The 23,182-nt window shown below is 42.2% G+C and overlaps 2 long non-coding RNA genes across 3 annotated transcripts in view; one reads left to right on the top strand and one right to left on the bottom strand.

Annotated features, from left to right (window-relative positions):
- Window positions 1-5,072: 5,072 nt before the first annotated feature.
- On the top strand, window positions 5,073-21,792 carry LOC134415059 (uncharacterized). Of its 2 annotated transcripts, none has more exons than XR_010026910.1 (3): window positions 5,073-5,260; window positions 17,199-17,244; window positions 21,068-21,792. It is a non-coding gene; the product is annotated as an uncharacterized LOC134415059 (long non-coding RNA). The 2 variants fall into 2 exon arrangements; XR_010026909.1 differs by lacking the exons at window positions 17,199-17,244; window positions 21,068-21,792 and adding exons at window positions 8,986-9,176; window positions 14,172-14,302.
- Window positions 11,587-23,182, bottom strand: part of LOC134415060 (uncharacterized) — a 50,476-nt gene continuing 38,880 nt past the window's right edge. The window contains exon 3 of the long non-coding RNA XR_010026911.1: window positions 11,587-11,695. This is a non-coding gene — a long non-coding RNA (uncharacterized LOC134415060). The remainder of the gene's footprint in view (window positions 11,696-23,182) is intronic.

Genomic DNA, 23,182 nt, shown 5'->3' with positions numbered 1-23,182 from the left:
GAAGAGGTTTTGCAGCATCCTGAGACCTCTGCACAGCTCTGTCTGCAGGTTTGGGGAAATCCATCCATCCATCCATCCATCCATCCATCCATCCATCCATCCATCCATCATCCATCCATCCATCCATCCATCCATCCATCCATCCATCCATCCATCCATCCATCCATCATCCATCCATCCATCCATCCATCCATCCATCCATCCATCATCCATCCATCCATCCATCCATCCATCCATCCATCCATCCATCCATCCATCCATCATCCATCCATCCATCCATCCATCCATCCATCCATCCATCCATCATCCATCCATCATCCACCCATCCATCCACAATCCATCCATCCATCCATCCACCCATCCATCCATCCATCCATCCACCATCCATCCATCCATCATCCATCCATCCATGCATCCATCCATCCATCATCCATCCATCCATCCATCCACCATCCATCCATCATCCATCCATCCATCCATCCATCCATCCATCCATCCATCCATCCATCCATCCATCATCCATCCATCCATCCACCATCCATCCATCCATCATCCATCCATCATCCATCCATCCATCCATCCATCCATCCATCCATCCATCCATCCATCATCCATCCATCCATCCATCCATCCATCCATCCATCCATCCATCCATCCATCCACCATCCATCCATCATCCATCCATCCACCATCCATCCATCCATCCATCCATCCATCCATCCATCCATCCATCCATCCATCCATCATCCATCCATCCATCCATCCATCCACCCATCCATCCATCCATCCATCCATCCATCCATCCATCCATCCATCCATCCACCATCCATCCATCATCCATCCATCCACCATCCATCCATCCATCCATCCATCCATCCATCCATCCATCCATCCATCCATCCATCCATCATCCATCCATCCATCCATCCATCCATCCATCCATCCATCCATCCATCCACCATCCATCCATCATCCATCCATCCATCCATCCATCCATCATCCATCCATCCATCCATCCATCCATCCATCCATCCATCCATCCATCCACCATCCATCCATCCATCCATCCATCCATCCATCCACCATCCATCCATCATCCATCCATCCATCATCCATCCATCCATCATCCATCCATCATCCTTCCATCCATCCATGCATCCATCCATGCATCCATCCATGCATCCATCCACCATCCATCCATGCATCCATCCATCCATCCATCATCCATCCATCCATCCATCCATCCATCCATCCATCCATCCATCCATCATCCATCCATCCATCCATCCATCCATCCATCCATGCATCCATCCATCATCCATCCATCCATCCATCCATCCATCCATCCATCCATCCATCCATCCATCCATCCATCCATCCATCCATCCTCTGTGTGCACGAAACCTTCATATCTTCATTTAGAGCACTCAGCCTGGGTGTGAGTCAGGGAGTAACTCCAGAGATGATGCACAAACGTGAGGCACCCTACAAAAATCTGTGTTTGAGGTTGAATTATCTCCCCATACAGGACACAACTGCTCCATAATTTCCATTCTTGAAACCAGAGATTCTTGCCTTCTCCTGATGAAACCTTTGAGGTGTGTTGGGCAATCTGCCTGGCCATTGGCACTGCTGGTGTCAGCTTTACAAAACTGCCAGCTCTGCTTCGAATGTGCCACCTTCCCTCTCTCACCTGGCTGCTCTTCCCCCTCCTTCAGTGTCACCCTTGTCACCTGTGCCTTGCTCAACCAGGGGACATGGCCATGGAAATGCCAGGGTGGAACTGGGCAGGGGCAGTGGCTCAGGGCAAAAAAGAAACAGAAATTCCTGGCTGTGACAAAAATTCCTGTCTGTCTGTCTGTCACAGCCTCGGTCCCCTCGGCAGGTCCTGTACCAGAGCCAGCAGCCTCTCAGGGCTCTGAAGCAGGACAGGGCTCTGCTGTGGCCCATGTGCAACAAGATGTGGAAGAGAACGAGGTTTGGGAATGGAGAGTACAGGAGAGGAAGGGTGAGAAAGCTTACAGGGAGTGTGGGGCAGAAGTTGACAACAGGAGGACATGGGTCTCACCTCAACAAATGCAGCGAGTGCAAGCAGCCGTCACAGCTCTCAGCAGGTGAAACTGTTGAAATTGCCTTGCAGTGGGAAAAAGTGGGGCTGTCCTGGGCACTAAACCATCATTTCCTGCCTGTTTGGGGGTGGAAGCAACCTTGCAGACCCTGGGTGAGCAGGAGATCAGCACAGGGAGCTGTGCCCATCAGTTACAGCGTGGCTGTAAACTGATCCCATCCCTCTCAGTGGGGTGCTCAGGCTCAGGGCTAATGATGGTAATTGAAATGTCGACCTTAACAGTTTAATTGCACAGCAAACAAGTATCATCCAGCTCTACAGCAGTTTTACATTTATAGAAGGAAATTGTTTTAGCTACCATAGCAGATAGCTGAAGAGTGAACGAATTGCTAGAACTGCTACAGATTATCACCTCAAAACCATGTCTGAATCAAGGTATTGCTTAGTTTGTGTTTTAAAAATCCACAATTTTCCTATAGATATATAATATAAACATTTCATAGCTGCTAATATTGCTTGGTCTCCCCTCAGCCAGCTGCAGAAGTATCTACATTTAATATATTTTCAACAATTGGTCATTACTTATTAAAATATTATATAAGGAATTTTAATAATTTATCCTATAATAATTTACTTTATAATAATTTCTGCAACATATTGAAATTTTCCTCAGTACAAATAATGGTGTCAAGACAGAGACTGAAACACGGAGGGACTCTGAGGTAAGTTGCATTGAATCTAATAAAAGCTAATGACAATAATAAACAAACGGCACAGCTACTCTCTGAAGGCACTGGATTGTGTAAAGAACTATGAAAAAAAAGCCATGTATGAGGGCCTTTCTTGTGATTTTTCAGCTTCTCTTAATATCAGCCATGGCCAGTGTGTTGCCAGGTCTTTCAAACAATACTACTGTGCCTAATTAAAGCACGGTCCTGGCCCCAAAATGATCCTGGCTGATCCAAAACTATTTCTCAAATGATTTTTGAAAAAACTGTTTCTGAGATTACTTCTCAGGAGCCACAGGGCACCACGACCACTCAATCTCTGCCCATGGCAGGGAGGCTGGAACTGCAGGATCTTTAAGGTCCCTTCATCCCACATCATTCTGTGTTCATTTTCCTGCTTTGTGGGATCAAACTCCATGCCAGAGGTGTGAAACAATTCCAGGGCTTGTGGTGCTCACCAGTTTCGAAGCCAGGCCACTGTGATGCTCCCAAGGGTCTCATCTTCATCATTTCACCTGGGACTTCCACCCTGTACCCCTCTTATCCCAACAATTGATGTGATGGGAGCTGATGGGCTGCAGGTGGGATTGGCTTCTCCTCTGTCTTCCTTTAGCTCAGGAAGGATATCACCAGCATGCCAGTCCTTTTTGCAAACATTTTATTAATACAATTTGAAAACAACTACCACAACCCACTCATCCCTGCCCCCCTTCAGCAACACACCATCAGACACCTTTCACACACTCCCTCTCTTTTCATCCAGTCTAAGTTTTTCCAAAAGATCAAAAGCTGCTGAGACTGCTGGCCAAGTCATATTTTCCTCTTGTCAGCTAGTACTATTTTCTTAGCAGACACATAGGATTATAGCTGCCCCTTTATTTTTTGGTTTGGTTTTGTTTTTTTGATTTTTGGGAGTTTTTTTGTTTGTTTGTTTCAAATGAAATTTTGCTAAGCATGGGCTGCCATTGTAAATAACTTGCTGGAAAGCTATAGCAAGCAGTTCAAAAGAGCATGCTGGCAGTAAAATTATTTCTAACCAATTATATTCTCTGTCTCTGTCTCTCTCATCATTGCCACTGCTCTTTAAGCAATCTGCCTGTTACTTGATGTGGTCTCATGTGCTCCTTGCCTTCTAAGGACTCTGTGCAGGTTTGTCTCGTGCATCTCTCCTTGGGCTGGGTCACGCAACACCAGCGTGCTGCACAGCTCACCCAAAAGCCTAAAAAACATTTTTATGTAGTTTTAATTATGTTTTTTAGCCTGCAGCCCATTGTTGTCTGCCCTCCTTTCTTAATATTAGTAACCAACCAACATCTAGGCAAGGGCTTTCTGAGGGTGTCGATACAGCCATGGCGGAAATCCACCTTGACTGATCACTCTGAACAGAGAGTTTGTCCTCTAGGATTCATTAAATGAAGGAAAAAAATTATAACATGTGATATTTCTAGGTGTCCAATACTGTCTTTATTTATTTGGCTGGTTTATTTGGCCTCCTGAGCTTCTCCTCTGCCTGCAGCTTCCTCACGCTGTGCTGCACTTTGGCAAAACCCAGGTCTGACAGGGAAGCTCAGGCCACAGAGGCTGTGCATGGGGAGCCCACCTCCCTGCTGAAATTCAGTGCCATCCCCAACCTCCTTTCATATGTTCATATTCACACAAAGGCAGCCTTCATGCTCCTGACTCCGTTTAATCTCCCACATTTCCCCTCCAAACAGCTCAGCTCCTCTTTATTCAAACCCTCCCCAGATTCACTTCCATTGTGCATTGTAGATGCAGTCCCCTGGCGTAATGAACTCCCTCACAGCTGTAGCAACTATTGTTGAGTTGTCAGTTCTATTTAAAATGCCAGGATTAACTGTTACCCAGCTGGTCATCTGAGCAGGAGGAACATGGGCTCATTTGCTGCTGCCTGGTACATGGGAGACGTGAGAGATTTCTGCAGGGCAGCACCACGGCTTGGTGGGTTCAGAGTGAAAAACTCTGGTCTCTCTATTCCCTAATTAAATGCCACCTCTGCCCTACAAATATCTAACAGAGAAAACACAAGATTGAGTCTAATTATAATTTTCCATTAAGAAGTCATGGCCATGTTTTGTACAGAATAAAAAGTTCTTGCTTCAGTGCTGGAAATAGTTTGTTAATCAAAAAATGAAGTGGCTGAGGCTCTCGAGCCTCAGGATCTGTGTCTTTTCAAAACAAATATTGCAGTTTCACAATACTTGCAACACAGCCTGATCAATGCTAGCACCCAGCTCCATGGATGGATCACTGGTGCTGGAAGTGCTCTCCGTGGAAATTTTCATCCAGTTCTACTCAAAGTCCATAAAATCCATAGGGAATCAGAATTTTGAAACCAAATATTTCTGAAGCACAGACTTCTGGTTTGGATCCATACTCAGCCTAGAAACTTGCTCGAAGTGGATTGACTGATTTGACATTAAGATGTTACAGACTCTCTGAATAAGTAAGTTCTACAAATCCTATCATTTTATCCACTGTCAGTCTTGCTTTAACATTTCCTCTCCTAGACAAGAGATCATGGCTTTGAGACATTTGTCTCAATTAGTTTGCTTGCCGGTTTAAACACTTGTCCCAATTTAAGATAATTACGTATCATTTAAAAATAAATTCACATAAAAAGGTCTCATTAGAATTGTTTGCAATCAATTTAAATAATTAGCCAAAGATATTATAACATTTTAGACTGATGGTACTGCATATGAGATCAATTTATCATTTCTTGATCATGATTCAAAACACAGGTAAAATACAAAGAAATTGCAATACAACCTTGAAAGCATAAAATTGTTATTTTACAAACTGAACTGGAGAGAAGTGCTGGGATTTGACCGCCACCGCTGAATTTGTTCCTGGGAAAAATATCATCCAGAAACCATAGTTGGGAATTCAGATATTGCTTGCTTTCACTTATTTTATGGAACACAAGAGCACAGAACAGATATTAGTCTGATACAAATGTGGGAGAGTCTTAAAGTCAAGAAGCTTCCTGTGCTTCCAGTGAAAATATTTTTTATGATCCTCTGGGAAGAGCAGCACCAGGTTACATTCAGGAAACTGTCCAGAGAGGAATGTTGGGCTCAGACACCTCTGCAAATTACTAGAGACAATTTTGTATTTTGTAGGGCCAGGACAGCTTTTGCTGATACATTGCCTTTGTGAAGGAATATAAATATTAGACTAAATATAAAACTAAAGACTGAAGTGAAAGTTGCATATTTTTATACTTAAATAGAAATATAATTTCTTTGTGCATTCTTAAATGCATTCTGTTCCAATTGGTCTGAGAAGTGACATGGAGTAGATTACTAAAATAACTATTTTCATATATGCATATAAATTAGAAATTCTATTTAGTCTTCCCCTGTTTGTAAGACTTTACAGGCCTAATAGGAACTGTAACTTTTAGGGTGTTCCTTTTGTTGTCCTTCCAGTGTCATGTTCTGCTGGCTAGGAAGGAACACCCTTCACAATGGTGTTGGGATGCAGCAAATTCCATCATTTTTATGCAATATTGGAAGGGGACAAAGCACCCTGCATTGTAGGGTACCAAAGTGTCCTCTAAAAGATATTTTCCAGATGTTTCTCTTAAAACTTTTTTTGTTTTCAAAGCAAAACTTTCCAAGTTTGCTCTTGGATGTCTTTTGTTTTGTTTTAAGGAGAGTGAAAGTTGTCAGATGTATGCTCTCAACATCAGGTGTAGGAAAGTTCTGGTAAATCTTGTCCACAAGGTACATTTAAATTATAACCGGTCCTAATTTCCTGCATCTTTGGAACACCAGGAAAACACTGAAATTGACATTTTTCTATCACTTTCTTTCCTGATTCATCCAGTGACCTTCCAGACCAAGAGCAGGACCCCTGACACCCAGAAGTATAAAATTCCCTCAGTTTTGTACCTGGGTATTAATTTTGATTCACAGCTTCTCTCCTCTCTCTTCTTCTCGACAAAGAGGATTAAATTCTCCTTCCATTTCATCCAGTTGCAAAACACCTGCCAAGGTCAGCAGGGCCAGAATTTCACCCAGAAATTTCAATCCATGCTCACTCACTGTGTGACTCCTGCTGGTGATGGCACATTCCCAGCTGGAGCTGTGCTGCACTTCCAGAGCTCTGCAGGATCCCACTGGGATCACATCCAGGGCATGAAGGGCAGGGCATGACTCAGGGAGGTTTCTACAGCAATACCTATTGCAGCTTCCCTCTGCTTTCCTTTTCCTTAGCAAGGCAGACCTAAATACAGCTTTTGCTTTTATTATCATTATTATTATTATATCTGTTTATGATATATAAACATCAACATAACATATATAATATATACATAATCATATATATAATATAACATATGTATGTATATATAAATATGTATGTATATATATATATATATGTATGTATGTATATATATAATTTCACATGTGTCTGTTTATAATATACTTTTCCAAGTATAAAAATAGAGTACAAACACTTGCATATCTGCTCTGTCACATATTTAGGTGTCTTACTGCTCTTTAAGTAAAAAAGGGAGATGGACTAGTGTTCTTTAGTTTTTTACTGTAGGAAAGTGAAATTAAATATAACCGTACTGAAGAGTACAATACTGTTCTTTATACACTTATATGTATATTTCTAGCTATTCATACATGGAGATAAATAAATAAATAAATATACATATATACATATACATATATATATATATATATTTGTGTGTGTGTATGTATATGCATAAGTATATGTATATGTATAGACATATAAAGATATATACATGTGATTTGAGTTTGCCTGGCCAAATACTAAATTGCAGACTATCCCTCTAGAGATAAAGCTATTTTTTCTGACCTTTTTCAGCCTTCCCATGGCTGTTGAACTGAGGACACTGACACTGTAGCAGCAGTGTCAAGTCCGTGTCATGCCTCCATCATGGGACTTTGAGTGTCATCCAACCCACAAGAATAGCTCACTATATGCTCTACACAGAAAAAATAAATAAATATAAATGTGACTGTACTGAATCAGTGGATTTAAAAATCTTTGTGTGTCAAAAACTCACTTTTGATCTCAGTCCAGCCAAGTATATTCTCATGGTCATATGCCTCTCACAGTCAACTTCCACCTTGAGAGAGTCATGAATCCCTGCTGCAAATGAGACATTCTGTGGTTTAGGAATGCATTCAGAATTTAGGCTGAGCATTGTCAGAGCCATTATTTAGGATTTTTGAATTCTGAGAAAGCATCCATTCCCGTACACCTCCATTCATGCTTTGCCTGGGCACAGCAAAGTCTTTTCCAGGAGCATCCCTGTGGTCCAGAGCAATCTGGGCACCTGCACGGGGCAGCACTCGGGTGTAGAGATGGACTTGCCATGCCCTGAACTGTGCTCCTCTTTTAGCTCTCCTTTCATCCACCAAGAGAGAGTGAACTGTATTTACAAATACCAGAATTAGCTGCCCCATGTGATTAGTTAAGCCCTTTTTTAAAAACATGTGGGCTGGCCCCCTCTCCACCACAAGCCTTATTTATAACTTGCTTCCTGGCTCTTGTGTTGACAAACTGAGCTCCTTCCACCACCCCTGCCACCCCCACCTTCTCCCTTCACCAACACATGCTGCTTCTCCCAGGGCTTCAAAGTTTATTTATCGAGCATTTTTGAGGGGTGGGAGGTGAGCAGGAGGGAGGAAAGAGGAATCAGATTGTTCCAAAAATCAAAACCATCAATTAAAACCAAATCGTTTCTTATTGCATGGTGGGACACACGGGAACTGAGCCCCGACATATTTTGAAAGTAACACAAAGGTTAGCATAGAGTTGCTCAGGAAATCTTGAACTTCAGGAATCTGCAGGACTTTTCAGGTGGTACTGAGGGGACTGAAATCCACCCAGACACTTCCAGCCCTGTCCTGCTCATCTGGCTCAGTGATGCTCACTCCAACTCCCATTCCCAGGCTTAGCAATCTCACTTAAAGGCCAGCTAATGACTGGCCTCCTGAAAATCCCTCTCCAGTGCCAATGATCTGATCTTCAGGATATTAAAAATTCAAATATCCCCCAATTTAAATGCAAACCCCCTATTTTATGCTTGCACAAACATAAAATACCTTCCAGCAAGTGCTTCACCTCCAGTGTGTTAACGCACAGGGCTGAAGATTTTTTCTATTTTTTTTTTTTCTGTCACAGCCATCAAGATCCAGAAATAAGCAGCAAGAAGTTTCAAGTGACCCACCACAAGCATGTTAAATGCACAAACTCAGAGGCAAGGGGTTATCTCTGTCTCTTGCTTGGGAGTCTCCCAAATGCTGACTTGTTTTTTTACCTATACGAGGCGTCTGATGTCACTCCCGTGTGTGGGTGGAAAATGCTGTACAAAGGTTAAACAAGTTCTTTCATCCTTGCTCATGAAAGTAGGCTCATATTGCATTTCCAGTAACTCAGTGCATTACTATAACAGGTTGGGAATTTACTTTCTGCGTGCGTCTGTACCTCTGGTGACTAACTGGCCATGTGCTCTCCCCACTCATGATGATGTTGCTCAAATTATTGCTTAATCTCAATGCTCTGCTGGCCAGAGTTTAGAAAGGTACTGCAGCCAACATTTCCCGCTATCAGTGAGCAGCCTTTCAGGCACAGCACCACAGAACCTGCTCTGCAGGCTACAGAAATGAACTTTTTAGAAATAAAGTGTAAAGAACTGCATCCCATAAAACAGCTTGTTTCTTCAGCCAAGTACTCAAACAGAAAGATGTCGCTGAGTTTAACATAAGAGCACAGGAAAAATCCCACTGGTGGTAGCTAACTATTAAGCAGAAGTTTATGAATTTTGCTCAATGGAGGCCTGAAAGAATCTGGAATTACTAGAGTTACCTCAGTGGATGTTATGCAAAAAAGCATCTGATAAAGTCATTTTTTTTTCCCCAGAAAGGCTGTTGAACACATGGCAGCACAGGATGCTGGAATAAGCCTCCCCATGGCTGAAATAAGCAGGCCAAGCACAAGTTGGTGCAGCTAGAGGCTGAGGAGCTTGACATGAGTTATTTTTTGCCAGCGTAGCTCCCGTGCTGCAGGAGAGGAGGTGTACCAGCACAGGGGTGGTGTATCAGCACAGGGGTGTATCAGCACAGGGGTGGTGTATCAGCACAGGGGTGGTGTATCAGCACAGGGGTGTATCAGCACAGGGGTGGTGTATCAGCACAGGGGTGGTGTATCAACACAGGGGTGTACCAGCACAGAGGTGTACCAGCACAGAGGTGTATCAGCACATGGATGGTGTATCAGCACAGAGGTGTATCAGCACAGGGGTCGTGTATCAGCACAGGGGTGTATCAGCACAGGGGTGTATCAGCACAGAGGTGTATCAGCACAGGGGTGGTGTATCAGCACAGGGGTGTATCAGCACAGGGGTGGTGTATCAGCACAGGGGTTGTGTATCAGCACAGAGGTGTATCAGCACAGAGATGATGTATCAGCACAGAGGTGTATCAGCACAGGGGTGTATCAGCACAGGGTGTATCAGCACAGGGGTGTATCACCACAGAGGTGGTGTATCAGCACAGGGTGTATAAGCACAGGGTGTGTCAGCACAGAGGTGTATCAGCACAGAGGTGTATCAGCACAGGGGTGTATCAGCACAGGGGTGTATCAGCACAGGGGTGGTGTATCAGCACAGGGGTGTATCAGCACAGAGGTGTATCAGCACAGGGGTGGTGTATCAGCACAGGGGTGTATCAGCACAGAGGTGTATCAGCACAGGGGTGGTGTATCAGCACAGGGGTGTATCAGCACAGAGGTGTATCAGCACAGGGGTGGTGTATCAGCACAGGGGTGTATCAGCACAGAGGTGTATCAGCACAGGGGTGGTGTATCAGCACAGAGGTGTATCAGCACAGAGATCATCTCAGCACAGAGATCATCTCAGCTACCTCAGGGAGGCTCTGAGCCTCCCACACTCTGCCAGCTCCACCTGCGCCAGCCAGTTCAGAGGAGCTCAGTTGTGTCAGCACGAGCCCCATGAGCTGGAGCGCAGCACAGAGGTGTGAGGGGAAGAGTAAGAACATAAAACCCAGGTGGCCTGGCAGGAACTGAGCTGGGTTGTGTCTCGTGTCTTCTAGCAGGGCTACTGGTGGAAATGAACCTGAGAAAGGGATGTGTGATAATGTGGGAGCATCTGCAGAGCACACACACATGCAGAATCACAGAGCTGAGTTGGAAAAGGCATCGGTTTCAACTGCAGCACTTCCAGATCTACCACTAAACCATGTCCCTCAGAGCTCTCACATAAAAACAATAAATGTATTATACAGAAGACCAATTTTTGGTATTTTAAATACCTTCAGGGGTGTTGACTCCACCACTTCCCTGGGCAGCCTGTTTCAATGCCTGACAGCTGTTTCTGTGAAGACAAATTTCCTAATATCCAATCTAAACCTCCCCTTCCTTCTCTCATCCTCTAATTTTTTCTTGAGAGAAGAGGCCAATGCCTACTTGCTCAAAACCTCCTCTCCGGGAGTTTTACAGAGTGATAAGGTCCCACCTGAGCCTCTTTTTACCCAGCTAAACACCCTCATATCCCTCAGCCACTGATAATGAGATTTGTGCTCCATCCCCTTCCCCAGCTCCATTGCCCTTCTCTGGACACACTCCAGAGCCTCAAAGTCTTTATTGTTGTGAGAGGACCAGAACTGAACACATTATTGGCTGAAACTGAAGAAAAACATGGTGACAACCCTGACAATGCCAGGTGAATGGCAGCCCAGTACAAGCATTGACAATTAGTAAGAAGAATTTGGAAAGTCAGAGTCGCTTTATTGACTTATAAACTGCTACACTCTGGAAAAGGCTTGGTTCACTCCTGATGAGAGCTCTGCAGGAAAGCTTCTGTAGAGTGTGGAATCTGTGGGGAAAAAAAAGACAAATTGTGTATTATGAGGTGCAAGACAGGGTGGAAAACATTATAAACAGCATAATGTGATAGGTAAATGAATAATGCACTGCCAACAGGGACACTGTGTTCAGTTTTGGTCAGTGCTTTTAGAGGAGATAATACAACAACAGAGGGGATTCAGATAAAAATAATTAAAATAAATAGAGGAATGAGGAATTTTCTATGTGAAAAGATAAAAGGATTAGGTCCATTTAATTTAAAGACAAAATAAGAAGAAATATATTAGAGGTTTCAATATGATAAGTCTAATACAAATGAAATATCCTGTGCTCCTATTCAATGTTTCTCTCATTCAAAAAGGTGGAAACATTACATAATAAAAATCCATAAGGAGTGATAAAAGACTGCATTTTTTCTCACAACACCAATACAAAACTATTCTCTGAAATTCTTTGTTCTAGCAAAATTAAAATGGACTGAATGCATATGAAGAAAACTGGAATATGCAAATTCATGGAGTTCAAGAAATATTTTTCAAGAAGTTGTAAACACCAAACACATATCTGGATTAAACAGATCCTGCTCTGATATCATACCAATTCCAGCATACACTCAGGAGAGGGAACAGACAGAATGGGAGGGAGAGTGCTATGAAAATGATTCTTCTATAACAAATGGCGTTATGACTTTGGATATCTCATGCCCTGTTAATACTAAGTTGTTCATGGAAGCAAGATCCATCCTTTTCCAATGGCAAAGCTTCTGGCCCTATCCTTGCACTGCTGTAAGCCCATGAGCTTTAAACTCTGTATTTGTGAGTGTGGAAAACCCAAACCCGCTGCCAGTGCAGACCCAAATCATGCCTGCCCAGTGCCTCAGGCTGGGATAACACACAGGAGAAAATCCACTTCTGGTCTGAAAGGGAAAAAAATATTAGCCTGACAAATTATTTAAAAACAAATAATAATTCTGAGAGCTATTTGTAACTGGAAAAAAACTAACAAGTCCCAGCAGAGACAGACTGGCAGGCAGAGAGTGGAGAAAACATTGCAGAGCTAATTAATTTATTACATAAATCCATAGCTGAACAAGTGATTAACACTCAATATAAATGCCATAAGCAAAAAAAAAAAGGAACATTAGAGCTTTCAGGAGCATCAAGCAGCATCCTTTTGGGAGGGTAGGACCAGTCCTTCAGGAACGAGTGGTTCATGACACACTGCATGGAGTGGCCAGATTTTTCCAAAACCAGAAGCTCTTCCTTCCCCATAGCTTAAAAAGCCAACAAAACAAAACAAACCCCAAAAATCTCCAAGCCCACATGCAGTACAATCAGAGAGTAAGAGAAAAAAAAATTTAAACCCCCTGGTCTTCGTAACCCAGTTCCTCCTACATGCATTTCCCACAAACTGTCAACATCCCACAGGAATCTACCCACGTTACACATCACAGCACAATGCTCCCAACAAAGGCAGCTCAACCCATGATGTTCCAGGCAGCCTTTCAAACCGCCTTCAGTGCGAGCTCCCCAGCTCTGTAATTAGGTGTTAAGTTGGATCAATCCGGGGATTTTTGCAGGCAGAGGATTTTTGGCTGTTCTGGGTGATTTGTGCCTGCATGGTCTGGCTGGAAGGAACAAAGGTTTGTCCCATGAAGAGAATGAGACTTTCCATGCTTCTAGCGAAGCAATTAAACTTATGTTCATGTTCATTCCTATTTAAAACAGCCTTTAATCAGGCGTGGGGACCTCAGTGGTCCTGTCAGTTCCACGGAACTCAGGCAGGTGACTGCTCCCCCAAACAGGCTTTAATTTATAAACATCAATAATAATGTTAATAATCATCATCATAACAACATCTGCTCTGTTTGAAACACCAGACTCCAGGAGGGAACTATGATAAATTAAAAGCACAGGTTCTTGCCATAAACAGGGGAGACAAAACTGGGGATAACACTGATCCTTGCCAGTAGGTTTTTCTTTGGTACATGGCAGGGTGTTGCAGGGTTAAAATGAGCTTCAAAATGCTTCTTTGGTGTGTGATTAACTTTCAGCAAGTGAATATTCCTACTGACCCTGAGAACTGAAAGGTGTGTCATATGTTTTATTTTAGTCTCCAAAATCAGGGGTTAGGACAAAAGAAGGTGGAAAATATCACTTTAGGACACCAGGAGGTAAAAGACAAAATGTAAGAGAAACTTCTAGGGCCATGTAAGCAGCCAGCTCTCCAGAGAGCTGCACAGCCTGTGTCAGGTGTTTTACTAATCATTACATTGGTAGTGTTGAGGGAGTTGCTGCTAATGACTTTTCTCCTGCTCCAAACTCTCTGCCCAGAACGGGAATAACAACGAATTTGGCAATCAATTCTTGAAGTTTCAGCACCAATCATGTTTGGCACAACTCACTAATCTAAACATGCATCTGCCTCTGTTTTCACCACACATACCTTAATTACCACAAAGCCTGATTTACATTGTTATCTCTCAGGTGCATTCGATGTCTTCCTGCGGCCCCTTTCAGCTTCCAGATGAACTTTGGATACACCATCAGCCAGACAACACATTGTGGCTCTTTGATTTCCAGTGCTCTCTTACAACTGATACTCTGAAATTCCTTTTATTATTTTATTTTATTTTATTTTATTTTATTTTATTTTATTTTATTTTATTTTATTTTATTTTATTTTATTTTATTTTATTTTATTTTATTTTATTTTATTTTATTTTATTTCCTTCCTATAACTTTCAGTTAGCAATTATGAAAGCAGTATAGAGCTATGCAGAACTCAATGGTGTTCAGGGACAGCTGCCACACTGCAGGTGACTGTCTGACCACTATGATAAAAAACAACAGTTCTGCTTACTGTAGAAGAGTTTTCCAGATGAATTTTTGTTTTTACCAATCTAATCTTTATTCACATTTTCTTGTCTTTCTAAAAAAAATTACAGCATTTTATTACTGGTTAATTTTCTGAAGTAACTTTGCTTTTGCAGTTGCATGTGCTACAACCAAAGTCTTTGCATCTGCTATGTATATGAGCATGAATATAAATACAGATACATGCACAATAACACATGTGGAGGTATCTTGATTATGCTCATTTGGGGGGAATATTCAAAATTACAAAAGAGCAAATTCAATGGTCAAAAGACATATTTTAACTGGGACATGGTGCAATTCTTCCCTCTGATCTCTATTGTGACCTTATCCAAACCACATTATTTCAGGAAATGTTCTGATCTTTCTAGTCAATGATTGTGAAGCAACATTTCAAAGGAGAGTTTTCAGGCATATTACAGTTTCTTATTCCATGGAAATGCAAGGGAGGAGGAAAAGCATTCTTATCTTACGTAATCATTCAACACTTGTATTAATGATACATTCATACACCTAGGAACTTTCTGGGGTTTATTTTTGTCTTAATATTAATGAAAAACACACTGAAAGACAAATCATAAAAATGAGAAATTTAATGTCTGAATCATCACTGAAAGGACAGAGTGACAACATAGGGATGATCTATTAGATGGTCTTAAGCCTCTAAGCCTTGGGTCTGGCCTGAGTGGAGCATCAGACCTCTGAGTTCATTGTGATTTAAACATGAAACATCTGGGGTTTTAGACAATTGTGTCTAAAAAGTAAACCTGCAATTCTCTCAAATACAGTTATTTTTTAAAACATAATGATTTTTAATTCTTATAGTACTTCTGCAGTATCTTGAAATAAGAGAGATTGCAATGGACCTTTGCCCAGCAGACACACTTGGGAGGAGGGTTTGGGGCCAAACTGTTCTGTGTTGGCTCCTCATAACTTCCCAACACTCAGTGTCATGGATTCCCATCCACTGGGCCCTCTGACTTGGTCAGGTCAGTTTTTCACGCCCTGGTGAGCTGCTGTGCTTGAGGATGTGGCACAGGGGAGGAAGGGACAAGGTGGATGAGATCCAGTGTGGTTCACCCCCATGTTACACTGGAGAGATGCAGCAACAACTGACAGACAGACAGACAGACAGACAGACAGACAGACATGCTCAGCCCACACCTTTGCCATTGTGTAGCCAGAGCCCACAGGAACCAGGAGAGGAGGAGGGGACAGGCTGGGCAAAAAGCAAATGTGGGGATGCTGACCTTTTTGTTTGTTTTTGTTTGTTTGCCTTCTGTAAACCTCGTGGTGATAGAAAGCCAACATAAATTACAGTTACTTATCATATCTGCAATTATTAGGGAGAGCTGTTCCTAGTTTCAGTCCTAATTATGGTACTAGCAATTTCAGATGGTTTTTAAAATCAGAGTGAGGGACTGCAAAAAATCTCCCCATGAAAACAAGCAGTGACCATGAAGGTGTAAAATGAGAAAATTACAGCCTGAAACAAAGGAAAAAAATGTTGGTATTCAATTGCCTCAATGATAATTAAAACTTGCATCTGATGGCCTTAACTGAGGCATCTACTTAGGAACAGAAACCATTTTGTTCCTTGTTGGTCCCAATTTACATTCCTACAGCAGTGCTGGAATAAAAAGACAGGCCAGTGACCGACTGGAGGTGTCTGTACAGCCTTGAAGCAAAACCCTCAGGATTTAAATTCCCTTTACTGCAACATGAGCTTGGTTAGGGGTGATTGGCTCTTTGCTGTCATTCACAACAGAAACAGCCACGCTCAGGTTCAAGAGGCTTGAGAGTTCTGTCAAAAGGCTCTTCATGCCCACGTGCCTTTCTCTGACTCCGTGGTGTGAGAGCAGTGAGCTCCTCAGGCTCTCCAGAGCTGCTGCAGCACACCTGCGCCTGAAAACCTCCAGAGGGGAGGATGAACAGCAGAACTGCTCCCATTTTTCAGGTGGAAAATAACCCATTGTCGACAGACTGCTCCACAGAAAGCAAAGGAAGGAAGATCAGCAGAGCGCTGTAGGGTGGTGGAGCCCCCACCCACAGCAGGTACAGCATCTCTCTGAGCACCAGCAAGGGAACCTGAGCCTTCCCTTTTTTGCTTTCTCCTCAAAGTTGTGTTTGGAGGATGAAGCCCTCCAAGAACATCAAGGTGGGACCAGCCCATCCCAGCTGTGGGGACCCAACAGCCAGACCCCAGGTCTGTGCACCAGCTCCCAAAGGAAACTGTCAGGGCTGCACAACAAAGAATAAATAACACAAAAGGAGGGGGAAGAGCAGATATGAGAAACAACCTCCAAATGATCACATCTTGATGTATTTATTTACACTACTTTTCATAAATTCCACCAGCCACATCCTTAATCCCAAAGATTCTGAACTATGCAGCAGAGCCGTTATTTTCCCTGGACAAGGATACATTCATTTTCAAGTCGTTCCTTGGAAACCCTTCTACAATTAAGTCTTTATTAAAACCTTTCAGAATAAATAACAGGTAAACTTAGAACAGGCTCCCTCCATGTTTTGCCAGTAGAAATGAAAGTGCTCTGTGTCCCGAGGGACAAGTGATTTGTTGCCAATAACTTAACAAAGTGCTCCTAACAAAAATATTCTCTCTTCTTCCTTAATAAGGTCCATGTCCCAGGTGTCTGCTCATGCACATTCCTAAAGTGAACAGGTAAGAGGCTGGGCAATCTCTGCTTCTTCAGGATTTTCAAAATACCCTTTTAAACAAAAATTCTTTTAAAATTAATTCATGCCAAAAAGAAGGCAATACCTCCTCCTTTAATGCCCTTAACTCTGCAGGAAAACAAATGGTTCCACAGAACATTAGAGGCAATCAGAGGGCAAACCACCTATAGTTAATCAAAGCAAACATTACAGAGGGCACAAATTTGCTTTCTCTTACAGTAAATGGATGTATATAGATGTCTACTTGGGTAAATGGGCTTCTCAGAAGGTTGGGGTTTTTCTGGAGAACACCCATAAAACTTGGAATTTCTAAATAGATATTTTTGTGTCCTACTGTGTAGTCACTCATAAACTTCATGTACATTTACTGTAAAAGTACCATTGCCACTGATTACTACTGACTTATTGCAAGCCAAAAATTTCTTTGAAACAATATCATAAGGAATATGTTTCAGACATCTTTTATGAAAAATCCTTTCCTTAAGATTTTTCCTCCTGAGAAGCTGACAGGCCTCAGGAACAAAATGTAAACAATGATTATCTGCTGCTGTGGAATGCAACAGGTGCATCTGTGATTAGCCCATGTTAGTTGTTTCTAATTAATGGCCAATCAAAGGGAGCTGGCTCAGAGTCTGAGCCACAAACCTTTGTTACCATTCCTTTTTTCCTATTCTTAGCTAGCCTTCTGATGAAATCCTTTCTTCTATTTTTTAGTATAGTTTTAATATAATATATATAATAAAATAATAAATCAGCCTTCTGAAACATGGAGTCAGATCCTTGTCTCTTCCCTCACCCTAAGACCCCTGCAAACGCGGTCACAGGAATACATTTGCAATATTTTAAACAGCGAAAGTTAATGATCAGAGATGGGACTAAATGGAGCCATTACTTGAAAGCTCTGCTACCATGCAAGGTACTTTTCTCACAATATGCTCATCCCAGCCATGCTGACCCCCTTTCTGCAAATTCTTTTCCTGCATTGTTCTAGCCCAGCAGTGATTCTGAGCATATTGACGTTCCTGTGCAAATATACATGCTTAGAAATGAGGTTCCTTGGCATTTCCTGAACTTCAGAGTGTTTTCAAGTGCACTTCCTAATGCCTTTTACACTTGAGAAAGACTTGTGCAGTTTTAGAGAAGAAATATGAATTCTCATGGCATGAACACATGCTCTGTGATGAATATAGATTTTGCAATGTGTGCCGTGCTATCCACTCAGAGTGTGCTGCTGTTGTAAAGAGTCACATGCTCGTTTCTCTTGAATAGAATTATGCTGTGAATAAGTCACTGTGAATCAAAGTGTCTCCTAAACCAATAAAGTACTGTACAACCAGCTCAGTAACAACAGAACAGTGTTCAAAGGGTTGCAAGCATTAAATAAAACAGTGAGATGGAGGTGGTCAGACACACAAGGTGTGTGCTGAACTCCAGAGTCTTGAAGAAACTTTCAGCCTGGTTTAATTACTCAGGAAAGATATTTTAATGCTGCTTTGCAAGAGGTCTTTATCTTGCTGCATGTTATCTTCCCAATAAATTTCTCTTGCCCCTCAGGCCAAATCATTTCAGTACGAGTGCATTGATCAAGTAGTGTAACGATTCTCTTCCCCCGCACATGACATTTCTACCATTTCATTTTTACAGGTTTTTCTTTGATTTTCTCAATCATTAGCTGGTTTTATATCTGTGAGAGTATATGACAGAACAGAGGGGATGCATACTTAGGTTTATTCAGCACAGCTCTATCATCCTGGTTTTACACCAACATAAAATTGGTTTAACACAGTGATAAACCAGGCCTGTAACAGCCAGTCCTTCATGTCTCAGGAAGACAGAATTAATCTCTGGGTTTTGGGTACCCTTAACTACTACATAGTTGCTCTCATATTTGCTTTTTGTTTCATAATTAAGCTCACTGCTCTGTTTTGCCAGTCCCTCACATCTTGTGTGATATCCAGTGCACAGAAGCCTGAATGTGCTTAGTTTTGAGAATATTCATCAGACTGGGGGATTTGGGTTTGCAGATTCCCTGTCAAAGGTATCTCACAGCTGTGGCTTGATAAACTCAAAAGCCTGCGTTTGCTCATCATCCAGAAAGAGAGAAAACTGAATTGATACATGCAGCTCAAGAAGCAAGTTTTTATAAGGCAGCTGCAGAAAGACAGTTCTGGCTTCTGGGATGGCTGTGTGAGCAGGAAGGATACCTCCCATCATGTCAGGGTTTGATGAGTGCCACTGCACTGAGCCTGACTCTATTCCAGCGCTGTTTCAACATCCAGGCAGCCATCACTGGTGGAGCTGCAGTTTTGTGATAGCTGTCACAAGAATTTTGTTTTCAGTTGGCTTTGAGTGTTTTTAAATCCATCCACAGCTCCTGCCATAAGGAGACATTTGTGTAAGAGGAGAAAGATGTGCTGAGTGATGTGGGAAGAGGGACACTGTGAACACATCCAGAGGGGCTCTCAAGGATGCCAATCCCACAGCTACAGCTCATGATTTCTTCTGGATAGCTCAGAGGCCCTTCCAAAGCATCTCAAGCCATCTGTATCCTGTCTACCTGCTGTGGTTCTGTGTCCCTGCAATGCCTGCTCCCTCCTGTCAGTGTGCGTGGGCTCTTGCCTGCCTGCCCAGCAGTGAAATGCATTTCTGCCAGTGCAGAAATGAAACAAGGACTGTGAGGAAGCATCAGATTTTTGTCCAAGGCAGCTCCTGCTGCTGCTGGGACTGGAGCATGTGACAGGAGCAGGCAGGACATCAGCCTGCCAGTGAGCTTCATCTTCTGGTTATGGCATCACATCCCACTGAGTCCTGCCAAGGAAGAGAGAGGAGACCCTGCCCCTCATCCTCTCTCCTCCCCCAGCCACACTCTCCTGCCCCATTCCCTTGGGATGGTTCTGGTGATCAGGTAGCCCTGGGGCAAATCAATGCATAGAATTGACCTGGTGGAAATCCAACACCTCAGATAAATAAATATGCAAGTAAAAGAACAATTTACTGCCAGATATGTCAGCTTGTCAAGTGAGTGGGCTCGCCCTGAGGCCACACAATTTCCAAAGTCAATATGGGGAGGGAGAAGGGTGCCAGCAGCTGAGGAGAAAGGGCAGGGGAGATGGAGCAGGACCTTTCTTTTCACTGAAAGGTGGGCACTGACTTGGCAGGGCTGCTGTTGGTATAAACCCACTCCCTCTGGTTCTGTGCCACCTGTGCTTAGAATGGAAGGAGGCTTAGCAGGGGGCAAAATTCATAGAGAAACATTTTATTTGCTGGAGATTCATTTATCAGGGTTGATTGATTAATTAGCAGACAGAAATAGACTTCTCTGGGCAAGTGGTTATGTTATCTCTGTTGTGAGATTACCTTTTCTCAGTTATATCAGATGACTTTATCTCAGCTGGGATCATGGAAGGAGCCCAAAGACATCTACAACTGCCTGAGAGGAGGCTGCAGTGAGCTGGGGTCTCTCCTCTGCCTTGTCTCAAGTGAAAGGACACGAGGGGATGGCCTGAAGCGTCACCAGGGGAGGTTCAGACTAGGTACTAGTAAAGAAATTCACTGACACAGTGATCAGGCAGTGGAATAAATTGCCCAAGGACTTGGTGGAGTCTCTGGAAGTGCTCAAGAACCATCCTGGATGTGGCACTGGGGACATGGTTTAGGGGTGATTATGGTGGTGCTGGGTTGCCAGTGGGACTGGATGATCCTGCAGGTCTCTTCCAAGCTTGATGATTCTGTAATTACACCCTCCAGGGACAAGGCTGCTCTGTGGAAATCTGTAATAGTGATGATGATTTTTGTCTCGTCCATCACAGACCCCTGGAATTCTCTGTTGGAGGGCTGAAGGGTGACCCACGGGATGTGGGCTGGCTGCCTCACCTCCTGTCAGCCCTGGAGATGTCACCTGTGTGCTCAGAAGCTCCTGACCCCACAGAACCAGGAACTCAATTCCCTCTGCACAGCCAAGGCAGCAGAAATGAGGAGGGGGCAATAACAGCACTCTGCTATTGCTGCCACTGAAGTAAAGGTAAGTAGTTAACAAAAGTGTTGTTCTTCTTTATTTTTCAATGTGTGTATTTAAAAACAAAAATTGTTTGTATTTCAATAAAATTACCCATGTTTTGTACTGCATGCTCATGATGCTCACCTTGCATTTTCCCCATGAAAACCTGTATGGTTTATCCTGACAAACCAATAGCCCCAGTAAGAGCAGACCCAAATCTTTGGCAGGAAATTATGCTATGTATTTTAAAGCTATTTTATACTAAGTGTGTATATTTTCAGTCTAATGCAAGGTAGAAGAAAAACCCCCACTGTTTTTCCTAAATGGATAGGATCTTGCTAACTTAAGAAAACAAAAATAAAATTTCAGAACATCTGATATGAAAATTAAAATTCAAATAAAGGTAAAAACCCACACTTTTTAAACATTCTGGAAAGAAATTGCTGTATTTTGCTGTTGAGGAATTTCACCAGGACTCACTGAGCTCTTTTCAATTCTCATTTTTTCTATTTCCAGCTCTTTGTCCTCTAGCTTGCACTGATCTAAATTTACAGGGTTTGCTGCCACCTTTTTCAGTTACTGAATGCAGGAATATTCCTCTTTAAGCAATCTTACCTGGTCTAAGCACATTTTGAAATCATTTAACTGCCTATTAGTTAAACTAATAACTTCAGCATGGCCTTGCATGTGCAGTATGTCAACAGGTCCAGTTCTCTATCCTTAATAAATATACCAAATAAAGTTGCTGAATATTTTGTGTCTCTGTGTGCATAGAAGAAAATGAGCTCCAAAACTGATGACATTTGGAGAGGGAAAAAAATATGGGTTTTTTTCTGCTTTGTGAAATTCTAAGGTTTCAGCAGTTATACACAGGGTGCATATGGTCTGTCAGTATAATTTACCTGAGTTCATTCACCATTTTAGTCAGTGGAAAGCTCACCACCTGTGCTAGATGCTAAAATATTGATAAATAATATATGTGGAAATTAGTTAGTGTTAATGTATAAGATGTTGCTATATTAATAGGCTCTATCTAGGCAGAAGGAATTTGTATAATTAAGATCATTTATCTGTAAAATGTGAGTGTTTGAAGTTGCCAATGATATGTATCACAACATTATCAGAAATTATTAAAAAATCCACACTGAAAAAAAGGGAAGGGAGCAGTTCTCTACAAAGGCAAGACAATGGAACTTTTCAGCTTCTGAATATTTTTAAATACTAGACACTCATATAAAATGTTTTGTTTATTCAGGATTTGTTATTCAACTCAAATAAAATGCTTTGTTTGTTTATTTAGATTTGCTATTCAATGTAAGTATGAAGACTGACAAGAATGTTATGTAAATAACTCAGTGGAACTTGCAGGACCAAACATCATCTTATTTACGTGGTTTAAAATCTCTGCTCAATGCCATCAGCATACAGGAGCTGTGCTTTGTTTAAAGTTCTGATGGATAATTCAGGGCAAGTAATTCCATCTCCCTGTGTCTTCATTTTTTCACCCTCATCTCTGTGCTGGAGGATACTGGGATGTAGTGTTGGAAATATTAAGGGTTTAATTATCTCTTTCTGAGCATCACTGCTCTTACCTCAGGACAGCACAGAAGAGAAATGATAAATACACACAGTCTTACAGGTTTCTTTGACCCTCCTTAGAAGAGAAAAAAGTTAAAAGATGTTTCCACTGACACACTCGGGTGAAATTCTAGTTCCATTAAAGATGTGGGTTTGCCACCATCCTCAACAGGGTTAGGTTTCATTTGTCTTTGATGGGATTTTGCACACTGCCCCATTTCAAATTACACTTATTACATGTTTCACTAATATCTCTAATGTTTCATGTTTCACTAATTTTCACTAATATCTCTAACATTTCTCATGTTTCACTAATTTCACTAATATTCCCTTACAAATTAAATTTGTA

The sequence above is a fragment of the Melospiza melodia genome, chromosome 2 (assembly GCF_035770615.1).
Source record: "Melospiza melodia melodia isolate bMelMel2 chromosome 2, bMelMel2.pri, whole genome shotgun sequence".
Taxonomy (NCBI): domain Eukaryota; kingdom Metazoa; phylum Chordata; class Aves; order Passeriformes; family Passerellidae; genus Melospiza; species Melospiza melodia.
This window is presented reverse-complemented; position numbering and strand designations above follow the sequence as displayed.